The sequence below is a fragment of the Cetorhinus maximus genome, chromosome 5 (genome assembly GCF_964194155.1).
Source record: "Cetorhinus maximus chromosome 5, sCetMax3.hap1.1, whole genome shotgun sequence".
Lineage (NCBI taxonomy): Eukaryota > Metazoa > Chordata > Chondrichthyes > Lamniformes > Cetorhinidae > Cetorhinus > Cetorhinus maximus.
Genome location: NC_135883.1, coordinates 128996604 through 129019129, shown reverse-complemented (window position 1 = coordinate 129019129; position 22526 = coordinate 128996604). Strand labels below are relative to the sequence as shown.

Below are 22526 nucleotides of genomic sequence, written 5' to 3'. Positions count from 1 at the left end.
TCTCCTTTGTCTAACCTACTCGTTATCTCCTCAAAGAATTCTAACAGATTTGTCAGGCATGACCTCCCCTTGATGAAACCATGCTGACTTTGCCCGATTTTACCATGCACTTCCAAGTATTCTGAAATCTCATCCTTCATAATGGACCCTAAAATCTTACCAACAACCGAGGTCAGGCTAATCGGCCTGTAATTTCCCGTCTTTTGCCTCACTCCCTTCTTAAACAAGGGGGTTACATTAGCGATTTTCCAGTCCTCTGGGACCCTCCCTGACTCCAGTGATTCCTGAAAGATCACCACTAACGCCTCCACTATCTCTTCAGCTATCTTCTTCAGAACTCTGGGGTGTAATCCATCTGGTCCAGGTGATTTATCCACCTTCAGACCTAGCACCTTCTCCTTGGTAATGGCCACCATACTCACCTCTGCCCCCCGACTCTCTTGAACTTTGGGGATGTCACTCGTGTCTTCCACTGTGAAGACTGACGCAAAGTACCTATTCAGTTCCTCCGCCATTTCTTTGTTCCCCACTACTACTTCTCCAGTGTCATTTTCCAGTGGCCCAATGTCCACTTTTGCCTCTCTCTTACCCTTTATATATCTAAAAAACTCTTGCAATCTTCTTTTATATCACTGGCTAGTTTGCCCTCATATTTAATCTTCTCCCTCCTTATTTCTTTTTTAGTTGTCCTCTGTTGGTCTTTGTAGGCTTCCCAATCCACTGCTCTTCGCCGCATTGTATGCTTTCTCTTTATCTTTTATGCTGTCCTTGACTTCCCTTGTCAGCCATGGTTGCCTTGTCCTCCCTTTAGTATGCTTCTTCTTCCTAGGGATGAATTTTTGCTGTGTCTCCCAAATTACTCCCAGAAACTCCTGCCATTGCTGTTCCACTGTCTTTCCTGCTAGGCTCATCTCCCAGTCAATTCTGGCCAGCTCCTCCCTCATGCCTCTGTAGTTGCCTTTATTCAACTGTAATACCGTTACATCTGATTCCAGCTTTTTCCTCTCAAATTGCAGGGTAAATTCTATCATATTATGGTCACTTCCTCCTAAGGGTTCCTTCACCTTAAGCTCCCTTATCAAATCTGCCTCATTACACATCACTAGATCTAGAATTGCCTGTTCGCTAGTGTGCTCCACCACAAGCTGCTCCAAAAAGCCATCTCGTAGACATTCCACAAATTCCTTTTCTTGGGATCCACTACCAACCTGATTTTCCCAGTCTATCTGCATATTGAAATCCCCCATGATCACTGTAACCTTGCCTTTCTTACACACCTTTTCTAGCTCCTGGTGTATCTTGTGCCCCACCTCCTGACTAATGTTCGGAGGTCTGTACATAACTCCCATTATGGTTTTTTTACCTTTGCGGTTCCTCAACTCTACCCACACAGATTCTACATCATCTGACCCTACATCATTTCTTGATATCGATTTAATTTCATTTCTTACTAACAAAGCAACCCCACCCCCTCTGCCAATCCGCCTATCTTTTCGATAGGATGTATATCCTTGTATATTTAGCTCCCAGTCCTGATCCCCTTGCAGCCATGTCTCCATGATGCCCACCACATCATATCTGCCAATTTCAATCTGCACCACAAGCTCATTTACCTTATTTCGTATACTGCGTGCATTCAGATACAACACCTTCAGTCCTGTATTTCCTGTCCCCTTTCTCATTGTCATCCCTTTATCTGATGTGCTTGAAGTTAGATTCCTAGCCCTTTCCAAACACTCTGTCCTATTTTGTGTTCTGGAGACTTTAATAGCCTCTCCTGGGCTCTCCTTTCTTTTCAGTTTTTTCATAATTTTTCATGAAGTTGAACCCACCCCCCCACACGCTAACCTGCTGCTTTGTTTCCCATTAGTCATACTTCTTGGAATTTTACCCTTCCCTCCCCCCCCCACTTTCTAGTTTAAAGTCCTGTTGACCACCCTATTTACACTTTTCGCTAGAACATTGGTCCCAGATCGGTTCAGGTGGAGATCATCCCAACGGTACAGATCCCTCCTGTTCCAATATTGATGCCAGTGCCCCACAAAATGGAACCCCTCTTTCCCACACCACTCCTTTAGCCACATGTTTACTTCCCTTATTCTCGCGTCCCTATGCCAATTTTCATGTGGCTCGGGTAGTAATCCGGAGATTATAACCCTTGAGATTCTGTTCTTTAATTTAGTTCCTTGTTCCTGACAATCCCCGAACAGGTCCTCTTTCCTAGTCTTACCTATGTTATTTGTCCCGACATGGACCACAACAACTGGATGCTCCCCCTCCCTCTCCAATATCCTTTCAAGCCGGTCAGAGATGTCCCTCACCCTGGCACCGGGCAGGCAACATACCATGCGGGACTCTTGATCCTGCTTACAAAGGATGCTATCAATTCCCCTAATTATAGAATCCCCTACACCTACCACTTGTCTTTTTGCCCCCCCCTCTTGAATGGCCTCCTGTGCTACGGTGCCATGGTCAGCTGGCTTATCCTCCCTACAGCCCTCTTCCTCATCCACACAGGGAGCAAGTACCTCGTACCGGCTGGACAAGGTCAAGAGCTGAGGCTCCTCTGTTCCTGAACACAGGATCCCCCTACCTGCCTCACTTGTAGTCACACCCTGCTGACCCTGACCACTGACCGGACTTGAGGTACTTAATCTACTGGGTGTGACCGCCTCCTGATACAAAGCGTTCAGGTAACTCTCCCCCTCCCGGATGTGCCGAAAACATTCTGACAAGTAAGTGTAAAATGCTTTGACACCTTCAAGTGCTGCAATTAGAGGCTGTATTGTAATGTAGACATGTTTTTAATGCAATGACTCATCATAGGGATCTGCTCTGCAAAGGTAATTTGACTCTTACATTGACCAGCCACATGTATTGGCATGCATTACAGTACTTTTCCAATTATCAAAAGTGCCTTAATACATTAAAAAATGTTTTTAAAAAAATTCTGTCAGCCTCTCATGTCATGCCTGTGCTATGATATAAATTAACTGACATATATGGCTGTTTTAAAAAAAAACACCCAGCTTTCGAAAATTGAAAAAAATCTCTCCACCTGCTCCTCTTCAGTGATTGACAGGCACTCTGATTTGCAATGAAAATGGGGCACCATTCTGTTTCTCAGTTCCAGCAATGTAGCTGGAAGTTTTTGTTATGACATCTGTAGTCATTATGAATGCTTGGCTGAGTGATGGGTTCAGTGCAGCAGGTGGCCTATTGATCCAAGAATGAATAACATTTTTAAGAGGTTCTAATAACAGAGTATTCCTTTGATGTGGTTACTTGTTTGCTTACAAACATAATAGTCACTTAAATGATTCCTTTTTTTATACTGGAGTACATTTTTCCCTTTTCAGTATTAATGGTAGCGTGTTTGAATTCTGAGTTTTATTAGATTGTTACAGGTTTAATTTCTTTCCAGTGATTTTAAAATAATTCCCATTGCTATTCCATGGCCCATGAGGACTGTGCATAGTGGAAACTGGGTGAGTGACAGTGAAGGATACTTGGGGTTTGGGGGAGCTGAGGTGACATGGGCTGGGTGAGCAGTGATGTTTAGGGGGCCTTTAAACCATTTTGGGAGCTGGGGTGCTATGTCGGAGAACTGAGATGGGCCTTCTAACTGGCCCTCCCCCCCACATTCACACTCATCACACACTCCATTGCGGCTCACAAAATGCACTGTGAACCCTGCGTGAAAGACAAAATGCTGAGCAAAGTCACCCATGGGTCAGGAGTGCATTTTGAAGGTGCAAAAGTGCCTAGGTTGGGTTCTCCCGAACCCATACAAAAATCTGGCCCATAGAATCAACCATATTGTCATTGAAACTAATTTTTAGAACCATGTTCTGTGCCAAGTCACACCCACATCAGCATTGTGTTCAAATGGCACTCCTCTCTATTTAATCACAGGCATTAAAACATTTCAGATAAACAATGTAAAGCCATTGTTAAAATTGCAGCCAGGCAAACTCAATAAGCCTCCATCTGCTAGGATCACCAGCAGTGACTTCTTGCTTATATTGCACTTTCTGCCTTGATACAGGGACAGCCACTGTTGGCAACTCATTCCGTGGTGTCTGTCATCACTTCTGGTAGAAGTGTTGATGGGTCCTCAAACCCATGATTTCCCCTTCATTCAAATAAATAGTGTGGAAAATCGAGGGTGACTGCAGTTTCCTGCAAAGGCCTGGCATAAACATGATAGGCTAAATGGCCTCCTTCTGTGCTATAACTTTCTATGGTGCTATGAAAGGACTGCTTGAGGATACTATTTTCATGTAGCATTTTAACCTATGAATCGCTTTGGTTTATTTAAGCCTAGAAGAACAGCATAATCTTACAACCAATGATCGCAAGCAAGCCAGCCTCACAGCATCTTGCATCACTCTCAGCATAAGCACAGTTCTCGCACCCCAGAAGATTTAGATATTGGGTTTGAAGAGGTAGCACCGGGTGAATCACAGTACACAATTAAGACAGAGAGCAGTGATGATAGCTATAGAGCACCACCTATTGTTGGAGGACCAGCATAATTCTCAGGGGTGATTGTGGCATAGTGTGATTTCACTAGATTAGTAATTTAGATGTTCAGGCTGATAATCTGGGAGCATGGATTCAGCTGGTGGAATTTAAATTTAATTGATAAAATCTGGGATTGAAAGCTAATTTCATGCTGACCATGAAACATCATTGATTGTTGGAAACCCATCTTGTTCGCTAATGTCCTTTAGGGAAGAAAATCTGCCATCTTTGCCTGGTCTACATATGGCCCCAGTCCCACAGTAATGTACTTGACTTTTAACTGTCCTCTGAAATCACCTAGCAATCTACAACAAATTCTAGCCTCGCCAGGGATGCCCATGTCCCATAAAAGAATAAATAAAAAAGTCCCTGCTAATAGAAATGCACCATTCCTTTGCACCTTTTAACATATTGGACATTGCCAATTCCATTTGTTTTATTGTTAACCAGCCTGTTAGTTTTTTCCAATATGATATAACTATAGCTTTAGATAGTATGGAGAGTGATGAAATGATTCTGAGAGATATGCTCACAGGCTGTTTTTAACACACATACTTATGCTCCTACTGAGTGCAGTCTGGAGCCAAACACCAACTAAACTCATTATAGCTGTGGTAAGTAGGTCTGTTAAAATTCCATTAAAAAAAAAATTCATTCATGGGATGTGGTCTTCGCTGTCTGGGCCAGGATTTATTGCCCATCCCTAACTGCCCTTGAGAAAGTTGCAGTGAGCTGTCTTCTTGAACCCCTGCAGTCCTTGTGGTGTAGGTACCTCAGGTATATTCTGGTTATCTATATCTATGCCACCAGTGAAGTAGTACAAAGCACTGAATAATTGCAGAGCCTGTAAAACCTATTTTCCCTTCAAGAACTACCCTATCACACCAATTGCCTTAGGGCATGACATTGATTGTTCAGTGAGGTTTGCCAAAGTTTAAGCTTTCGCAGTTATTCAATGCTGAATCTGACCATAAATTTAGGAGCTCTCTCTCTATTTTCCTGATCACTGAACTCCCCATAGGATGGATAATGTACAAGTCGCAAATCATAGTTCATATGTGCAGACTATCACTCAACAGTTGACAGCAGTGCATTTCATCGGATAACTAATTTAAAGAAGCTCTGATGACTCCATTGGGAGATATGTGCCAGACTTCAGCATCTGACCAGTGCAGATGAGTTCCAGACATTATGTCGTTCATGTGAAAGATCTCCAAAGCTTATGAGTCATGACTCTTTCACATCTGGGACAGATCTCACTGTCCTGGAAAGTGATGCTTGAGATTATTGCACTACAGCAGAGTAATGCTCGTCAACACGTTCTTCAAGGTTCCTCTTTCATGCATCTGATGTAATAACAGCTATCTTGAGACCAATGGAGGCAAACATATTCAATGTTCCATTTCCACAGAGTTAAGATACATTGCCTCATTTTCTGTGGCACTGCTTCAGACAAAAACTATCAAACCATTTTTTTGAAACACTTTGTGGTGCTCTTAATTGTACAGTATCAGACGATGGTTGGCATATGAATGAAGGGGCAACTGTTTGATTGCTATAGCTATCTACATAGTAGAAATGTCAAAGGCAGTTACAAGCATCCTAGTGAGGAAGGTAGCGGAAAACATCCACTAATCAAGTACTTTACATATATAACATTGGCTGGAATTTTACGCACCCACTGATGCACACCCCCACCCGGAGTGGGCTGAGGGCTGTAAAATCAAGTGGGATGACTGGGGCTGCCATGCCTGGCACCATCCCGCCTTGGTGGGTATTTTACCTGTGGGGTGGGGGGAAGTGGCATGTGGCCCACCCACCCTTAGCCAATTGAAGCCCTTAAGTGGCCAATTAATGGCTTCTTTCTGCCACTGCTGTTATTTTATCAACAGTGGTATGGGGCACTTCACCTCCTAGGGATGCTGCCCAGTAAAAGTTGGCAGTCTGCCTCCAGGCTGGAGGGGTGGAGGTGGAGCGTCCCTTCTGTTCAGGCACCCTGTCGCCCAAGGAGGGCCCCTCCAAAGTGGCACGGATTGCTGTGGGGGAAGACTCCACCCAGCCCTCACGAGCGGCCACTCCCCACTCTCGCTGGAGCCTGCCTGATTGCCCCTGGAAATCCCCAACCCTCTACCTGAACTCTGGGCACACTTCTCTGGCCTGGGACTGCTGCAGTTCCAGAATTGGCCACCGCTCCTGGTGGCACTGCTGGGGCTCAAGAGCTTTTGGCCCTCTGATTGGCACATAAAATAGATTCATGCTTCCAGAGCCGGTGGAGGTGAGCTCAGTTCCGACTTTCCAGCTTGTGGGCAGGAGCTACACCTGCATATGAAATGCGGGCTGTTGTTTCCATCGTGTAAATCCATGTTATGTTATTATGCTTCTAATCCCATCATGGAGTTAAACTCAAACCATTACACAATGAAAATAGTTAATGTTTTTTCAAGTTGAAGTTGGATGAATCAAGTCATAATAAAACTTAGATTTAGTATAGGGTAAAAGACCCAGCTCTTACAGGAATAATTACTGATTTTTCTGCTTTAATACAAAGAATGACAAAAATGGAAAAATACATAAATTTCATCCATTTCGTTTTATGTACAGCTGAGTTTATGCCATTGAAACTATGGTAAGAACAACATATGACTTCTGCCTGGATTTGTTACTCTACAGTCAGCCTGTTGAAGCTGAGAATACAGAATCCATGTGCAGAGTTGAGGTTCATAGAGAGAGGGTGGTGGTTGCAGAATATGGCTAAGGGCAGGCAGGTTTGCTGCATATCTGTCCAGGTGCAGGGAGATAGGAAGAGGAAGGCCGGCTGCAGGGTTGTACTTGGAGTGGAGAGAGATTGGATCCAAATTCCTGCTGGGAGCAAAGAGGGTTAGTCAAGAGTTGAGGCAGGAATGGGTGGGGTGCAGGCCGGGTGTGGGTATTGGGATCTGGACTCCAGTATGTACGAATGGACAATGCATTAATTATCATATGTGTGGCATTAATGAATTCATCAACTACTTAGAAAGCAGGCACATAGGATGTCTTTTTAATCTAACCTGCCTGGCTGAAAACTAATCGGACCAAATGCCAGTTTTCTACCCTGTCCAATTTTACACTCCAGTTAAGACAATGGAGCAGTAAAATCAGGTAGAGTAATTGTGTTTATGTTAATGCCTCTGTGCCAGTTCATGCATTTAGATCACAGAATCACAGAATTTTAAGGGCACCGAAGGAGGCCATTCGGCCCATCGTGTCTGCATGGGCTCTCCAGGTGAGCTAGTGCCATTGCCCTGCCTTTTCCCCCTACCCCTGCACATAGTTTCTATTCAAATAATCATCTAATGCCCTCTTGAATGCCTTGATTGAACCTGCCTCCACCACACTTCCAGGCAGTGCATTCCAATCCCAAACCACTGGCTGTGTGAAAAAGTTTTTTCTCACGTCACATTTGCTTCTTTTGCAAATCACTTTAAATCTGTGCCCTTCTTGATCCTTTTATGAGCAGGAACAGATTCTCCCTATCTACTCTGTCCAGGCCCCTCATGATTTTGAACATCCCTATCAAATCTCCTCTTAGACGTCTTCTCTCCAAGGAGAACAGTCCCAACTTCTCCAATCTATCTTCATGACTGAAGTTTCTCATCCCTGGAACCATTCTTGTAGACCTCTTCTGCACTCTCTCCAATGTGTTCACATCCTTCCTATAGTGTAGCACCCAAAACGGTACACAATATTCCAGCTGAGGCCTAATGAATGTCATATATAAATTCGGCATAATCTCCCTGCCCTTGTACTCTATGTCCCTATTAATAAAGCCCAGGATACTATATGCTTTATTAACTGCTCTCTCCACATGTCCTGTCACCTTCAATGATCTATGCACATATACGCCCAGGTATTTCTGCTCCTGCACCCACTTCAAAATTTCACCTCTTATTTTATATTGTCTGTCCATGTTCTTCCTACCAAAATGCATCACCTCAAACCTCTCCTCATTGAACTTTATCTGCCCACTCCGCCAACTTGTCTATGCCCTCTTGAAGTTCCACACCGTCTTCCTCACAGTTCACAACACTCCCAAGCTTCGTATAATCTGCAAACTTTGAAACTGTCCCCTGCGCACCAAGTTTTAGATCATTAATATATATCAGGAAAAGCAGGGGTCCCAAAACTGACCCTTGCGGAACTCCACTACCAACCTTCCTCCAGGCTGAAAAATATCCATTGACCATTACTCTCTGCTTCCTATTTTTCAGCCAATTTTGTATCCACATAACTACAGTCCCTTTTATTCCATGAGCAATAACCTTTCTCACAAGTCTGTTGTGTGACATTGTATTAAATACCTTTTGAAAGTACATGTACATCACATCAACAGCATTACCCTCATCAACCTTTTCGGCTACCCTTTCAAAAAAACTCCAGCAAATTAGTTAAACACGATTTTCCCTTTAGAAATCCAGGCTGGCTCTTCTTTATCAACCCATATTTTTCTATGTGACTACTAATTCTATCCCAAATTGTTTCTAGAATCTTGCTCACCACTGAAGTTAAACTGACTGGTCTACAATTGCTGGGCTTATCCTTACAGCCTTTTTTGAACAAGGGCTTAATGTTTGCAATTCTCCAGTCCTCTGGCATCATCCCTGAGTCTAGGAAGACTGAAAGATTATGGCCAGTGCCCCTCAATTCCTACTCTCACTTCCTTCAATATCCTTGGATGCATCTCATCCAGTCCTGGTGCCTTGGCAACTTTAAGTGCCGATAGTCTATTCAACACCTCTTCCTTATCAATTTTGAACCCTTCTGGTGACAGAGTTTCCTCCTCTGTCACCATGGTCCGTGTAGCATCTACCTCTTTGCTAAAGACGAATGCAAAATATTCATCTAACACCTCAACCATGGCCCCTTCGTCCATGTGTAACATCCCTTTTAGGTCCCTAATTGGCCCTACTCCTCCTTTTACCACCTTTTTACTATTTATATGCCTGTAGAAGACTTTGGGATTCCCCTTTATGTTGGCTACCAGGTTTTCTCGTAATCACTCTTCGTTTCTCTATTATGCTTTATTACCTTCCCTGTGAACCTTCTGTATTCTTCTTTTGGTTCTCAAGCACATTTTCTTCTTTATCTTAATTTCTATCTCCTTTTTCATTCAGGGAGCTCTGCATTTGTTCACCCTACCTTTCCCTTTTGATGGAATAGACCTTGACTGTGCCCGAACCAATCCTTTTTTGAAGGTAGCCCATTGTTCACCTACAGATTTTCCTGCCAATCTTTTATTCCAGTCTACTAGGTCAAGCTCCGTTCTTGCCCCATCAAAGTCAGCTCTGGTCAGTTAATTATTCTTACTCTGGATTACCTATCGTCCTTTTCTATCATCATCCTAAAACGTACAATACAATGATTACTGTCTCCTAAATGTTCCCGCACTGATACTTGATCTACTTGGCCCACCAAGAACCAGGTCTTTTCTTGTTGGATCGGTCACAGAAAATTCTCCTGAACACAATCTCGGAACTTTTGCCCCTCTCTGCCCTTTACACTACCACTGTCCCAGTCTACATTCGGGTAATTAAAGTCACCCATTTAACTACTCAATAATACCAACATCGCTTTGTAATTTCCCCGCAGATTTGTTCTTCTGCGTCCTTGTCACTATTTGGCGGTCTATAGACTAAACCGAGCAATGTAATTGCACCCTTTTTGTTCCTTATCTCTAGCCAAATTGATTCTGTCCTTGAACCCTCTGGGATATCCTCTTTCTCCAGCACTGCAATGCTCTCCTTAACCAATACTGCCAGCCCTCCTCCTTTCCTTTCTTTCCTATCTCTCTGAACACCTTGTACCTGGGAATATTTAACACCCAGTTCTGCCCTTCCTTGAGCCAGGTCTATATTATCACCACAACATCATATTTCCACATGGCAATCTGCACCTGTAACTCCCCAATCTTATTTACTGTATTCCGTACATTCACATATATGCATAGCCATCCTGCTTTAGATCTTGTTACTTTCTCCCTTACTCTGACTTTACCTATTAACTTATTATTTTCTATACTAGTGCTACCTCTCTCTCCCAGTATTTCTTGCACCCTGGTATTCCTGTCTAACATTTTCTCTTGGTTCCCACACCCCTACTGAGTTAGTTTAAAGCCCTCCCAATGGTATGAGCAAAACACCCCACAAGGAACTCAATCCCAGCTCTGTTCAGGTGCAGCCCATACGGCTTGTACAGGTGCCATCTCCCCCAGAACCAGTCCCAGTGACCCAGGAATCTAAAGCCCTCCCTCCTGCACCATCTTTCCAGCCACGCATTCATCTGCCTTATCCTCCTATTTCTATACTCACTGGCACGTGGCACTGGGAGCAATCCGGAGATTACTACATTTGAGGTCCTGTTTGCTAACCTTCTATCTAGCTCCCTAAATTCTGATTACAGGATTACACCCCTCCCCCCTTCCGACCTAAATCGTTGGTGCCAATGTGGACCATGAACTCTGGCTGTTCACCCTTCCCCAGAAGAATGTCCAGCAGCTGCTCTATCCTTGACCCTGGCACTAGGGAGGCAACATACCATCCTGGAGTCACATCTACAGAAACAGAAACGCCTGTCTGCTCCCCTAACCAATGAATTCCCTATCACTATGGCTCTCCCTCCCCTCCTGTACAGCCGAGCCCCTTGTGGTGCCACAAACCTGGGTCTGACTGCATTCCTGAGGAATCAGTGCGCTCACCAGCTTCCAAAACAGAAAACTGATTTGTGAGTGGGACCCCAGGGGATGCCTGCACTACCTGTCTACTTCTCTTGGACTGCCTGGTGGTCACCCATTCTCTCTCTGTCTCCAGACCCTGAAGCTGCGGTGTGACCACCTCTCTGAGCATCTCAGAGGCGCCACAGTGACTCCAACCACCACTCGAGCTCTGAAACCTGGAGCTCAAGTTTCTGCAGCTGACAGCACTTCCTGCACATGTGGTCGTCTAGGATACCGGTAGCGTCCATGACTTTGCACATATTACAGGACATGCATTCCACTCGACTGAGCTGCCCTGCTATATCTTAACTCTACTTCCCTTATGTTAACTGTATTCTACTTTGGATTATTTATATTACTTTATTATATTGACCCTAAATTTCCCTTATTCCTGGTGCTTCTCAGTTAAATCCAAGTATCGCAACTTGTTTAAAAACATTACACTTTTCTAATTTACTCACCAGGTCCTACTTACAAAGGCCACCGCTCTTCTTTCTGAGGAAAGGAAAAGGTAGAAAAGGAAAGGAACAACACCTCTCCCATCTCACTGAATTCCCTCAGTCACCAAACTCCAACTGAAGCACTCTATTGCAACCCAAACAGCACTCCAGGGCAGACAAAGTCAGCACTATAAGATAGCCTACTTTAATGCTCTCTGAACCTAGCCTCTGAAGACCTGATTAAGCCAGTTATCTAATTAACTAGTTGCAGCTCCAAGCAGAGCCTGTATGAGCCCTGTTTTAAGGCTGGACTACAACTCACCTCCTTCCAACCCTGACAGTAACTTTTGGTTAATTGCTAAATTAAAAAAAGACTAGACTTTAGATAGAGCTTAATTTAACCCTTAAATTCCCTCAGTCACCAAACTCCAACTGAAGCACTCTACTACAGCCCAAAACAGCACTCCAGTGCAGATAAAGTCAGCGCTATACGATAACCTACAAGATGTGTAAATGTGGCACAGGAGAGTACCTTCAGGCAGGGAACTTCCATCATTTGTCACCTGCTGAGTTAATGTATTTATCAACTAGCAGAATTTTTTTTGGTTACTCAATCCAGGTGTCACTAGTTGGGCCAGCATTTCTTGCCCATCCCTAATTGCTCTTGCTCAGAGGGCATTTAAGAGTCAACCACATTGTTGTGGGTCTGGAGGCACATGTAGGCCAGACCAGGTAAGGATGGCAGATTTCCTTCTCTGAAGGACATTAGTGAACAAGATGGGTTTTTACAACAATCAACAATGGTTTTGTGGTCATCATCAGACCTTTAATGGATTCTGATTTCACCATCTGCCCTGGTGGGGTTTGAACCCAGGTCCCTGTAATATTACCCAGGGTCTCTGGATGATTAGGTCAGTGACAATACCACTACACCATCGCCACCCCTTAAAAATAGACTGCTTATTCCACTGTTCTCTGAACTCTGAAGTGTAAACTTACATAACAAGAGAAACCTTGCATAACCTTTAAAAAGTTTGAAGGATTCATGGTGTCCATGGAAGCAATGAAAATGTAAGCAAAATCTTGACAAAAATAAACTCTTTTTGAAGTCAGGAGATGGGTGTCTGTGTTTCCTTTGAGTGAATTGTAATGTAGTGTACACAGTTTCACATTTCAGCAACATATTGGAAAACTGACTAAGAATTTGATACACATCACCCTGTTATCCAGCCATCATTTAGGATCAAATGCAGGCTGTTTCTGTGGTAAAAGATATAGGGGAATGTCAGAACTCCTAGAGTGTAATCTGCCCCTGGCAAAGGCTTGCATGTAAAAAAAAAGCAGAGAGAGAAAGAAAGAAAGAGAGAGAAGAGTGGTGCAGTTTTCCATCTGGAAGAGTAGAAAACAAAGTCACAATTTTGTTGAGACAACGACTTATGTCGACAGTGACCTGGGAGTTGACTTAACATTCTCTGGCACCATGGCTGGGGCCAAAACAGGGTCAAGTAGCTAACATGTTCACAACACAATCCGTATTGTTTCCCAGCAATAGTCTCCGAACATGTGGAGTTTGTGGACCATTCCGGGAATCCAAATGGCTAGTCGTAAAAAAAAATTGGGAGAAGATTGCAAGCACATTTTTTGAAGGAGTGCTAATGTGCTAATCTGCAAAATTACATGATCCAGGTGCAACTCTCTTTTGGGCATCATCTTCCGAATCACTGAGTCACAGATTTTTACAGTACAGAAGGGGGCCATTCGGTCCATCATGTCTGCACCAGCTCTCCAAATAAGCAATTCACTTAGTGCTATTCTCCTGCCTTCTCATCATAACCCTGCAAATTCTTCCTCTTCAGATAACAGTATAATTCCCTTTTGAATGCTTCGATTGAACCTGCATCCAGCACACTCTCAGGCAGGGATTTCCAGACTTTAACCACTTGCTGCATGAAAAAGTTTTTTCTCATATCACTCTTGCTTCTTTTACCAGTTATTTTAAATCTGTGCCCTCTTGCTCTTGATCCTTTCACAAGTGGGAACAGTTTCTTTGTCCAGACCCCTCATGATTTTGAATACTTCTATCAAATCTCCTCTTGGCCTTAATTTCCTTCAAGGAAAACAGTCCTAACTTTTTCAGTCTATCTTCATATCTATCTATCTTCAATCTATCTTCTGAAGTTCCTCTTCTCTGGAACCTCGTGAATCTTTTCTGCCCTCTCTCCAATGCCTTCACATCGTAAGTGCGGCACCCAGAACTAGACACAATACTCCAGCTGAGGCCGAACTAGTTACTTATTCAAGTTCAATATAATCTCCCTGCTCTTATAATCTATGCCCATATTAATAAAGCCAAGGAAACTGTATGCTTTATTAACCATCCTCTCAACCTGTCTCTCTGCTCCTGCATCCCTTTAGGGTTGTATCATGTTTCTTGTATTGCCTCTCCATGTTCTTCCTACCAAAATGAATCACTTCACATTTCTCCACACTAAATTATTCTGCCACCTGCCCGACCATTCCACCAACTTGTCTATGTCCTGTTGAAGTTCTGCATGTTCCTCCTCACAGTTCACAATGCTTCCAAGTTTCATATCATCTGCAAATTTTGACATTGTGCCCTGTGCACCTAGGTACCAGGTCATTAGTATATATCAGGAAAAGCAAGAGTCGCAACACTGACACCTGGGGACCTCAGCTGCAAACTTTCCTCCAGCCCAAAAAACATTCATTAACCACTGCTCTCTGTTTCCTGTCACTCAGCCAATTTAGTACCCATGTTGCTACTGTACTTTTTATTCCATGAGCTATAACTTTGCTCACCAGTCTGTTGTGTATCAATCCTTTTTGGGCACCTATGTACACCACATCAACAGCACTGACCTCATCAACCCTCTCAGTTACCTCTTCAAAAAACTCCAGCAAGTTAGTTAAATGCCATTTTCCTTTAAGAAATCCATGTTAGGTTTTCTTAATTAATCCACATTTGTCCATATGACTATTAAACTTGTCCCAAACTATTGTATCTAGAAGTTTCTCCATCGCTGAAGCTTAACTGATTGTAATTGCTGGGCTTACCTTTGCATCCTTTTTTGAACAATGTAACATTTGTAATTCTCCAGTCTTCTGGCACCACCCCTGAGTCTAAAGAAGACAGGAAAATTATGGCCTGTGCTTCCGCAATTTCTACTCTCACTTCCCTCAGCATCCTTGGATGCATCTCACCCGGTCCTGGTATCTTATCAATTTTAAGTACAGGCAGCTTATCCAATACCTCCTCCTGATAAATTTTAAATCATTATAGTGTCTGAATGTCCTCCTCTTTCACCATAGCCTGGATAGCATCTTCTTCCTTGGAAAAGACAGGTGCAAAGTATTCGTTTAATAGTTCAGCTATTCCCCCAGCCTCCATGTGTAAATCCCCTTTTTGGTTCCTAATCAGCCCTACTCCTCCATTTACCACATTTTTACTATTTATATGCCTATAGAAGACTTTGGGATTCCCTTTTACGTTGGCTGCCAACGTATTTTCATACTCCCTCTTTGCTTCTCTTATTTACTTTTTCACCTCCTCCCTGAACCTTCTATATTCAGCCTAGTTCTGAAATGTATTTTCTATCTGACATCTGTCATAAGCACACTTTATTTTCTTTATTTTAATTTCTAACTCTTTTGTCATCCAGGGAGCTCTGGATTTGTTTCCCCTAACCTTCCCTTTCAAGGGAATATACTTTGACTGCGTTGGAACTATCTCTTCTTTGAAGATAGTCCATTGTTTAGCTACCATTTTTCCTGCCAACCTTTGACTCCAATTTATTTGTCCCAGATGTATTCTTACCCCATGAAGTTGGCTCTCCCCCTTTTAATTATTCTTACTCCATTCTTTGTCTATTTTCACAGAGTGAGTGGTTTGGGTCTGGAATGCACTGCCTGGAAGTGTGGTGGAGGCAGGCTCAATCAAGACATTCAAGAGGGCATTAGATGATTATTTAAAAAGAAACAATGTGCAGGGTTACGGGCAAAAGGCAGGAGAATGGCACTGAGTCATAATGCTCATTTGGAGAACCAGTGCAGACACGATGGGCTGAATGGCCTCCCTCTGCATCTTATCAGTTATGTGATTCTGTGATTTTTTTTTTCCGTAATCAGCCTAAATCTTATGATACTTATGAATCTTACTGTCTCCTAAATGTTCTCCTACTGACACTTGATCCACTTGGCCCACCTCATTCCCAAGAACCAGGTCTAGCAGTGCCTCATTTCTCAGACAGGAAATATACTGCTGTAGAAATTTTTCCAGGACACATTCTAGGAACTCTTGCCCTCTCTGCCCTTTATGCTACCACTATCCCAGTCTATATTCAGATAATTAAAGTCCCCCCATTATTACTGCCTTATAATTCTTGCACCTCTCTGTAATTTCTTTGCAAATTTATTCCTCTACATCCTTCCCACTAGCTAGTGGCCTATAGACTGTACTAAGCAATGATTTGCACCTTTTTTGTTACTTGGATATAGTCAAATAGGTTCTATCCTTGATCCCTCTGGGACATCCTCTCTCTCCAGCACTGCAATGCTCTCCTTAACCAATACCCCCACTCCTCCTTATTTACTTCCTTTCCTATCTTTCCTGAATCATTAAATATCCAGGAATATTTAACATCCAGTCCTGCCCTTTTTTGAGGCAGGTCTCTGTTATAGCCACAACATCATATTTCCACTTGGCAATCTGTGCCTGTAACTCACAAATCTAATTAACCACACTCCATGCATTCACATACAGCTGAGCCACTCATGCTGACTTGGTCTTGCCTCTGGCTGCACAGCCCAAATGAACCATCACCCTCATCATCAGTAATCAGAACTGAATACAGGTTGGAGTGTGGGATACAGTCAGGGGACTCTTGCACCATCTGCCTGTTACTACTTAACTGTCTTACATAAGAACATAAGAACTAGGAGCAGGAGTAGGCAATTCAGCCCCTCGAGCCTGCCCCGCCATTCATTACAATCATGGCTGATCTCATTTTGGCCTCAACTCCAATTTCCCACCCTCTCCCCACAACCCTTCAACTCATTACTAACTAAAAATCTGTCTATCTCCTCCTTAAATTTATTCAGTGTCCCGGCATCCACTGCACCCTGAGGAAGTGAATTCCACAGATCCTTTGAGAAAAGTAATTCCTCCTCATCTCTGATTTGAATCTACCACCCCTTAGCCTAAAACTATGGCCTCTCGTTCTAGAATGCCCCACAAGGGGAAACATCCGCTCCATGTCTACTTTGTCTATCCCCGTTAGCATCTTATATACCTCAATTAGATCTCCTCTCATCCTTCTAAACTCTAGTGAGTATAGGCCTAAACTGCTCAATCTCTCCTCATAAGACAAGCCCCGCATCTCTGGAATCAATCTAGTGAACCTCCTCTGAACCGCCTCCAGTGCGTTCCTTCCTCAAGTAAGGGGACCAAAACTGTGCACAGTACTCCAGGTGCAGTCTCACCAATGCCTCGTACAGTTGCAACAACACTTCCCTCTTTTTATACTCTATTCCTTTAGCAATAAATGCCAAAATTTCATTTGCCTTCCTTATTACTTGCTGTACCTGTATACTAGCTTTCGGTGATTCATGCACCTCGGCACTGAAGCATTCTGAAGTTTCTCTCCATTTAAATAATAAGTCGCCTTTTTATTCTTCCGGCCAAAATGGATAACCTCACACTTATCCACTTGTGGCCTCCCATTCCATCTCTTCCTGCATACTCTTAAACTATAGGCTGACCACATCTATAAACGTGCTATCCATGAAGCTCTCTACCTCACAGATGCATCACAGTGATGCAAGCTGCTGCTCAGATTCCAAAACCCGGAGCTTAGGCTGCTGTAACTGATGACACTTCCTGCACAAATGGTTATCCAGGATACAGGAAGTGTCCTGGAGTTCCCACATAGCACAGGATACAAATTCTAGAGGTTGGAGCAGCCCTATCATTTCTCTGTTAATCAATAACCTTGCTACTGCTAATAAACCTTACAATTAATAAGCCTTACTAATGCTAAAAACCTTACTACTATTAATAAAGTTTACTAATACTGATAAACCATATTAATACTTAATAGATCTTACTAGTAGCAATATACCCTATTTTAAAAATAAAGACAAGACTAGTTGATTCTCTAGTTAGATAAGATAAATAAGAAACATTCACCAGCCAATCACCTACCTGCTTCATTGTGACATCACACCTTAGTTTTCCTTTCCGAATGTTACTTTGACTGTTCATAGGAAGCGGCAGCAATGGATAGCCCTGTTTGATTCCTGAAGACTTGCACTCTCTCCTCTCTCTCTCACTCCCACTGGCTCCTTAATCTACTGGCCTCCTGAAGATTCTTGCACTCTCTCTCTCTCTCGCTCCTTGTACCCCTCTGGGCTCCTGTAGTCTCTCTCTCTCTCTCTGTCTCTCTCTCTCACACATGCACACTGCTTTGTACCCTGCTGGGCTCCCACGTCATTCTACTATTTAGCACTTTCCTTTCAAAATACCACTCTGTGCATTTATAATTACCACTTTAATTAGTAGCTGTCCATATTTTGTTGCCATTGATCTCATTGCATCTACAATAATATAACAGTGAACACCCACACATTAACCATAGTTTCTCACACCCACATGGACCATTAATCTATGAAACTCAGAGTGTTACTAAGCATGCTCAGACATCTATCTGATCCTGCATATGTGCAACAATAGAACAAACTTGCAACTATATAGTAACTTAACATACCCCAAGGGCATCCCAAAACACTGGCATTTGAAGTGTAGTCACTGATATTATGTTGGCAAACCAATTGTCACATGGCAAAGTCCCACAAAAACCAAATTAATGAACACCAGATGTCAGGTTTTGGGATAGTTCAACATTTTGGGACGAATTATGTCTAAATGTTGAATTTTAAAATACCTCTTGGCAACATCATCAGAGGGGCTGACATTTGATTCGACATATAAGCTGATGAGACACAGTTCTATTGCTCCATCACCTCTAAAAGCACTCTGCCTGTGTTGTCAGCCTACTTGACCAACATCCAGTCTTAAATTAACCACAATTTCCTCCAGTTAAACGCTGGGAAGATCAAAGCCATTGAGCTGAATTTTCCCAGCCCCGTGATGGCTGTCTTGGAAGCAAGGGCAGGCTCTGAGAAGATAGTGGGGAACTGCATTAGGAGAGCTTCCCTGTGCATTCCAGCTGCTGGGAAAAATTCCCGAGGCGGCCTGGGATGCAGATCAGTTGCCTGCTGCACAAAGAGCAGGCAGGCAATTTACATGCTTAAGGCACCAATTAGGGGTGATTTTCCAGCACCACTGGCATTTTGCCAGCAGCAGAGTGGCTCCCCGTCAGCCCAATGGAGGTAGTCTTCCTGTGCCATGCCATGGAAGCTGACCAGTGGGAAAGGCCGCACCCGCAGCCCTGCTGGAGGGATTACCCCTCCGCTCTGATGTGCCTACATGCTTGCCTCTCTGAAAGCTTTCTGTAGATTTACACCTCCAGGGTGCCTCCGTGTTGAGGCACAGTCTCCTACCTGCCTCAGCAGTGCTGCTTGACTCTCCCTTGGGGCTCTAGAGTTTCCAACCCTCCAACTGGGCTGGCAGTATTGAAAGGCGCCGCTAGGAAGATTGCTTGGCCAGTCTCTCTCCTGGTGTGCAGGCTCGGGACCCCAATTTAGTCCTGAAGTCAGAGTCCTGAAGCCCACAGGAAGGCTCTGCCCATTGTCTGTAATATCATTAACATAATTTAACTCTCTAAGCACTGGTATGATTGCTATATCCTCACCAAGACCAGCACATCGTTCCTGAGATGTGGTGCCCCCAGCCGAATGCAGTACTCCAGATGGGATCTGATGATGCCTCTGCACAATTGAAGCTTAACCACCCCACTTTTAATTCTAGCCCCCAAGAGATTAAAGCCTTGAGATACAGTAGCATAATGTTTGTGTTGCTGAGCTAGTAATCCAAAGGACTGACACTAGTGATCTGAAGACATGAGTTCAAATCCCACCACAGTAGCTGGAGAATTTAAATTCAATAAATTAAATTAAATCTGGAATAGGAAGTTAATATCAGTAATGGTGACCATGAGACTACCAGATTGTTATAAAAACCCAACTGTCCTTTAGGGAAGGAAATGTGCCACCCTTACCTGATCTAACCTATAAGGGACTCCAGAAGCACAGCATAGTGACTGGCTCTTACCTGGCCTCTGAAATGGCCCAGTAAGGCTCTTAGGTGCATTAATGAGGATGGCTTACTGTTACCTTCTCAAGGGCAATTAGAGATGGGCAATCAATGTTTGCCTGGCCAGCAACGCCCACATCCTGTGACTGAATAAAAAGAAATAAGTAAAACCTGGCATTCATTCCGATGCCAGGATTGTCTCTGATTGGGCTTCCACTAATGACCCCATTGGAACTCGTGGCTTCTTAGGAGGGCAGCTCGCTGCAAGCACCACTTATGCTGTACCTCCTACACCTACTTGCTCAATGCTCACATGGATGATCAGTGCCTGAGGTGGCACTTGTCCAAGTTCTGCCCACCCTACTGACCGTAACCACATTCCCTTTGTTCTTGTGAGGAAAGGGACTAAGTTATCAATCTTTAATTTTACCCTTGAGGGCCAGGCCACTTGCCTGATCCACAAAGGCCCATATGCCTTCGCTCATTCAGAGTACTGGCCTCCACTGGACCCTCTCTGTGCTAGTCTCTCAAGGTGAGGAATACGCTTGCCAAAGAATACATTCTTCGGCAGGAACCACTCCATGGAGTCTTTTGACATGGAGATGCTGTTGCACTGCAGCTACCCCACAGTTCTGTCTGACCAGGAGGCTCCCTGCTCTTACCGCCTGCCATAGGCATATTGGAAGGATTTGCAGGTTGATATAAATCTGTTTGGCTATGTTGTGAATGCACCCTCTGTGGTCATCAAGTCCTGGAGTGGGACTCAAACCCAGGGCGTCTGGCTCAGAGATAGGGACACTACCGACTGCACTACAGAATCTCCTTTCCCTCCATTGAAACATCGAGTCCCTGTCCAATCAGAGGAGCAGGCTTAGGAAGTCTTCACCCCTGGGTCTATCCAGCGTAGACATCATTTGCCTTGTGAGGAGCAATGAAGACTGCCATTTTCCTACAGGTTCAGTAGTGTCTCACCAGAGTTACAGGACAAGACCAGCTGAATCCTTGGAGCCGTTTTGCTTCAAGCTCTCCCAGTAAATAATTACCTCCTGAAAGAAAAAGTTTTATTTTAAAAATAGAGCATACAGGATTTAAGGATTTTTTTCAGTATTTGCATTTTTTGTATTCAGAGCCGTTCATGCTAGAAAACAGTCTCCTAATCCAGCAGTAAAGAGAGAGAGAAATGGATTCTACTCAGTTTTCAGAATAAAAGGGCATAAGGGCACACACCCAGTATGTGCATGTTCAAATGATAAATTTCAATAACAAATACAGTTGTGTTTTAATCTCTGCATAATGCATTAATATTTTATACTTTGCAGAGCATTGTATCTGTTATGGTTCTGCTGTACTTTACTCCATAAAATAATCCTTTCTATTCCAGTGCCTCTGGAAGTGATTGAGTTCCAGGCTGACAGGTTACACTTGGAATCTCAGCTTCAAATTATATTTTACTATCCCTCTCCCTCCCCAACTCCCATGGATGAAAGAATCCAATTGTCAACTAAGCCACCGGATGGACCATTCTATTGTAGCTTTTATAGTCAGTGCTGCGCCACCACTAGTTGTTCTAAATTGACAGGGCCTGACTAGATTTCCATGGCCCTGACTACTGTATAGGGTACAGCCATCCTGGCTGCAAGTGTCATGTGGTGACCCCCTCCAATTAAGGCAGGAGAGCAAAAAATCAGAAATGCAGAAATATTCTGGAAACACGCAGTGAGGTAGACCAGCAACCAAAAGAGAAAGGCAGACTAATGTTTCCTATGAACCACATTTGCCACCTTTTTGTCAATGCTATTCAAAAATTGAGGGTCAGGTGACTGACCCATATTGATGACTAATAAAGAACAACAATTACTTACTTTTCCAAGTCTCTCCTTTCTAGCATTCTCCATTGCAAAGAAAGTGAGTTTAATTTTCATGTTGCAAACCTGTACCAATGATTTTAATAAACACCAGTTGGAATGTTTAACCTGAACATGATTGTCTCCATTTGACCAACTGCAATCTGGTTTTGAGCAGATCCTGTTATTAAAGGGTTTTTCTTTTTTTATTAGGGACTGAAACATATCGTAGCCTTCAAAAGATTTTTCTTAAACAGGATGTGATTTTATTAGTCATAATACTGAGGAAGTTCCATACCGGTTGCATCATTAAGTTACATTACTGTTCCGGTTATGTAATCCGTTAAATGCGCATTTTGAAATGAATTTAATGATGCAGTAGCCCAAAATAGATACCTAATATATAAATGAATGTAGCCATGGTCAATAAAATAATAACCTCCCGAAAGAAAAAGTTTTATTTTAAAAATAGAGTATATAGGATTTAAGGATTTTTTTTTCAGTATTCGCATTTTTTGCATTCAAAGCTGTTCATGCTGGAAAACAGTCTCCTAATCCAGGCATTCAGAATCAGCATTCAGAGCTCCCAGTTCAGATATAGCACAGCCAACTGCAAAGTAAAGCTGCCTTTACTTTACTTCAATGTGCCTTAACCAACCCCTGAAGAGCACCCTCTACTGCAATAATAGGGCATTTCCCATTTCCCACACCAACCACCCACTCGGTGAGATTGTCCA

General features: G+C 43.3%; 1 long non-coding RNA gene across 1 annotated transcript; it reads right to left on the bottom strand.

The window, feature by feature from the left end:
• Positions 1-7117: 7117 nt before the first annotated feature.
• Positions 7118-21976, bottom strand: LOC144680925 (uncharacterized). The gene is made up of 3 exons (XR_013576646.1): positions 21808-21976; positions 20918-20991; positions 7118-7386 (listed from the first exon to the last, which is right to left on the bottom strand). It is a non-coding gene; the product is annotated as an uncharacterized LOC144680925 (long non-coding RNA).
• Positions 21977-22526: the final 550 nt, after the last annotated feature.